Genomic DNA, 5,082 nt, shown 5'->3' with positions numbered 1-5,082 from the left:
GTGTAAGACAGGGACAGGCCTTGTCTCCAGACCACCCCATCACCTCCTAGCCAGTGCACGCACGTTCGCCTGCTGTTCTCAAATAAACTGGAAAGTGATCAAGAACACGAGCTGTGGAGTCAGGTGACTACATCCAAATCCCAGCTCTGCCACTTTCTGGCTACGTGACCATTATGGAATGTCTATAAACCTCAGTTTACCTATTTGTAAAATGGATTTGCAGGAGAGTTCTCTAGGTGAAATAATGGTTGTAATGGCAGGTAACAGTACCTGTCATTCCCAGAGCAAAATAAACATTCGATATATAACTGGTAGGAAAAGAAATTGAGGTTAGCATAGTACCTATAGGTAATTAGTTGCTAAGGGTAATGGTTCCCAAGGGAACTATTTTAAAACTTTGCATTTTCTAAAACTGCTGGGTTGAACAAAAGTGGAACAAGGTGTCTATTCAAATTTGGTCGACACTAATAACACACAGAGTCAAGGCATGGTTGCTCCAAAAGCCACTCAGAGGGACTAAATTCAACTTCCCAGAGTGATTGCATTGGCCATCATTCCAGAATGTCTACACGCAGCATGAGGTCAGAACTGAGATGCTAAGCACGGAGTAGGTTGCCCCTCTTTGTCCTAGGTCTCAAAGTATGTATTTTTAAGGTGTGAAAGAATTCAATAAATTCACTATTAATTTGGTGAATAAAACTAAATTCTGGGCTGGGTGCAATGGCTCACATCTGTAATTCTAGCACTCTAGGAGGCTGAGGCGGGAGGATTGCTTGAGGTCAGGAGTTCAAGACCAGCCTGAGCAACACTGAGACCCCATCTCTACTAAAAATAGAAAAAACTAGCCAGGCGTGGTGGCACATGCCTATAGTCCCAGCTACTTGGAAGGCTGAGGCAGGAGGAGTGCTGGAGCCCAGGAGTTCAAGGTTGCGGTGAGCTGTGATCACACCACTACACTCTAGCCAGGGTGACAGAGCGAGACTCTGTGTCAAAAACAAACAAACAAAAAAACAAATTCTGATTTGTCTTCTTAGATATTCCTGGCTGGAGCTACAGTACGACATCCTAAATGCATTATTACTTAGCTCTCGGAGACCAAGGGAGAGCCTTACTGAAAAGTGGGTTATCTTTGGAGAGCCAAGCCCCTCCCCACCCTCACAGGAGTCCGGGAGTCTGAGAAGCGGGGAGAATTAGGCTGCTAGGCAGGACATGGGAGGATACAGTGCTAGGGTTCCGGGAGGCAGGAGGCTGGAGTGGGGTGTGGTCCTGTGGCCCAGCTGGGCAAGGTAGGTAGCTGGTGAAAGAGTCAGGGCTGAAGCAGACCTCTGCCTGCCTGGGACCCAAGTGTGGATTCTGAGAATTCAATCAACAGAGGATTAAAAATATTCTTTAAAAAAAAAAATCCAGTAAGAAATAATAATACAATAAAAAATAATACAAATTTAAAAACACAATGTAACAACTATGTACATAGCCTTTACATTGTAATAGGTATTATACATAATCTAAAGATGATTTAAAGTATGTGGGAGGAGGTACATAGGTTATATGCAAATAGTATGCCATTTTATATGACTTGAGCATCCATGGATTTTGGTATCCACAAGGGGTGGGCTGGGGGGTGTCCTGGAACCAATCCCCTGCAGATACTGAGGGATGACTGTATATTCCATTACAGAGAAAACTGGCTCAGAGAGGTTAAGTGACTAGCTCAAGGTCACGCAATGTTCAGCAATATAGCTATGATTTATTAAATACCTACTTCTGGAATTTTTTTTTAATCACTTCCCTTGTTTTCTTTTCTTTTTTTAGAGACAGAGTCTCACTCTGTTGCCCAGTCCAGAGTGCAGTGGTGTGATTATAGCTCACTGTAGCCCTGAGCTCCTGGGCTCAAGCAATCCTCCTGTCTTAGCCTCCCAAGTAGCTGGGACTACAGGCATAAGCCACCGCACCTGGCTGCTTCCCATGTTTGTTATTTAGAGAGGGAGTATTGCAAAATAGTTAAGGACTTGACATGGTGGTTAATCTAATACCCTCAATAATTCAATAAAACTAAGTAGCCCTACCATGCAATTGAGAAAACTGAGGCTCAGAGATGGGTTAGTGAGTTGTTCAAGGTCATAGAGAGTAGAATCTGACCCAGGTCTCTGGCTCCAAAGTGTTCCCTTTCTCACTGATATGCTGGGTCAGCTTGCAGAGAAGCCCAACAACTCAGCAATTTTTAAGTCCTAAGAGCCACTTCCTGGAGTGACTGAAAATTTAAACCACTGGAAAAATAAGGTCTGATGCCTCTGGCCACTTCAAACTTAAAGATCATTTCTGGATGGGCTGGTGGGCACACAGCAATGAAATACCACACATCTTGAGTTTTTTTCAAGCCTACCTGAAGGGGGCAACTTGGCCTTGCCTTTAGCACGTTGCTGGCCCAAGTTACCCAGTGAAGCTGAACTGTCCTTTAAGACAGGCAGGCCAATGTGGCAGTTTTGGAAGCTCCATCTCTGCCACAGAAAAAATGGGATTGGGACATCCTGGGAATCAGGGCCAAGTAGGGAGAACTCGTGATCCCTGGAAAGGCTGTGGCCATGGCCCAATGCCAGATTAAGCAGCCCCACCCAGATAGGGGCAGAGAGGTCTGGTCTCCACTGCTGTGTTTTTCTGGGTTCCTGCCCCTGGAGCCCCAGCACAGCAACACCCTTCTATACCCTGCATAGAAGTCTACACCACCACTTCTCAGACTCCCCAGGGCTTACTAATCAGGGAATTCTCTGTTGCTCCCACCTGTGACCAAGTGGTACTCATGGCTAACCCGGATTCTGACCAGCTGGAATGAAACATTTGGCCTGTGGTTCTGCCAAGGCCATTCTTACCGCAATTGAAATGTGTTTACATTTGCGTGGAGGTGAAAGTTGGGGAGAAGGGGAAACAGGTTTTGGACCTTTTCTCTCTTCCTTCACAAGAATATGGGAGAGTCAAACCCAGCAGGTTTCCCAGCCTACGTGGGACGTGGGGCTGTAGTCAGCCTTTCCCATCAAGACAAAGCAGAGGTTCCCTTTGTACGTTCATGCTGTGCCCAGTGCCCAAAGAATGACAGACTCCCTATCAATCCAGCAGTGGGGACCTGGAAGATGTTAGGGATTTCTAAAAGCGGGGAAATGGCATCCAAAGCAATCCCAACTTGAACCTCAGCTCCATCATTTAGTTTGTGTGATCTTAGGCAAAAGATACTAGACCTCTCTGATCTTTTTAACTAATCTATAAACTGGAGATACTCTCTTGCTCAAAGGTTTGTTGTGAGGATTACCAGATAAAAGTCGTATTAAGAGGTACCAACCATTTCCTTTCTTCCCTCATATACCCTTTAAGAGAACCTCTTCTTCTCATAGTCTCCCCAAGCCATGGGTGATCTGTCTGGGTGTCCACCACTGGTCCAAGCAGATCTGTGAACTGAAAGATGTCTTAGCCGTTTTAGACATATTGGAAGATGCTAAGATAGCCAAGCTACAGAGAAAAAAAGAACAAAATAGACCTGTAAAGATACGCAGATGCCAAATTACAAAGCCCCACAAAGAAGGCAAGCTTAATTCCAGATGGGACTTTGGCCCTTTGTGGGATGCACTGCGTCCTCATATCCATTCTATTTTGGGTTAAGTGGGTTTGAGTTGGCCTGTTTCTGGCAACCGAGACAGCCAGTAATTACTTTACTTAAGCACCTACTTTGTGTCAGGTGTGGGACTCATGGTAGCTATTATTTCAAAACATCTCACTCACAAGTCACTGCTATATGCTTAATTCCTGATATTGTTGACATAATCAGATACTCCATGGGACTACTTGAATGACTTATGGCTTTAAGTTAATCCAATTAACTATTAAGTTTCATGAACAACTTACATGGCAACTACAGATGGACGCTTAAGCCAGAGAACATGCTCTCCTATTTTTCTGTGTAAGTCTTCACATTAAGTAAATGCTTCCTTGGCAAATGGAGAAAAAATAATTGTAATATTCCATTGAAGCTGAGAAATAAAGCAACCTTTGTTTATTTTATAAAAGAAATAAACATGGCTGATCTGTACTAATTATAACATTTTGAAGGAAATAAAACAATATTCAACATTTCTAGTCTATAAATAAATAATACCCTGTTTTACTTATTCTGTTAGCCAAAGATAAAGTTGGAAATGAGGACTTGAATAATGCTAATGGTTTAAAGGTATCAGACATGGTATTTGATTCTGAGAAAATGAAGACATAAATGGAAAAAATGGCTATAGCAATGAACTTAGCAAAGAATGACATTTAAAGGTTTATACATAAACTTTACATGCTTGAGTTGACAGACCAAAACATTTTTCAAGTCCTTAACTGTAAGAACAGCAGCAAAATTTAAGACAATGAAAAATGGGCATTTAAGAATCTGCTGTACTGTTATGAATAAACACAAGACAACCGTATCAGCGAAGCAAAAAAAAAATCTCAATCACTACACTATTCCAGCCAATGTGTGCTGGCTTTATGTTTCACTTTCAAACGCATTCCCTCATCGTGGGTGTGAACCGTGTACATCAGATACAACAGCCTGGAAGGGTCATGGGGTTACGATGCACGGCTGCAGAACCAGTCTCGCTGCATTATAGTCACAGCACATAAGCAACTCTGTCTGTAATGACAATAGTACAACCAGGCTCAAGTGCACACCCTTATGTTATAAACACATCATATATCAGAATCACAAATTACAGAAATAAAGACAAAAAATGGAATGAAGGGCATGATAGTTTATTTTAAAAAATTGTACCACACTGATCATGATGACCAGCATACACATGATAATGGCTTTTCTCTTGGGTATTAACATTGCAGTATTTCTGTATACTGAAATGTCTCGATAGGACCAAGAACGTTAGAGAATAAAGATCTTAGATGAAAATGAACACTAATAATTGTGGTGTCCTCCCCCATAGAATTTAAACCCCTTATGAAGCAGTGGCATTGTAACGTTACGTAGTTATGAAGAATTAAAGTTCTCTTAGAAGTAGGCAGCATGAACTTATACTTCCTTGCACTTTCATCTTTAGTTTT

Source organism: Propithecus coquereli, unplaced genomic scaffold, assembly GCF_000956105.1.
Source record: "Propithecus coquereli isolate 6110/MARCELLA unplaced genomic scaffold, Pcoq_1.0 Scaffold47, whole genome shotgun sequence".
Lineage (NCBI taxonomy): Eukaryota > Metazoa > Chordata > Mammalia > Primates > Indriidae > Propithecus > Propithecus coquereli.
This window is presented reverse-complemented; position numbering follows the sequence as displayed.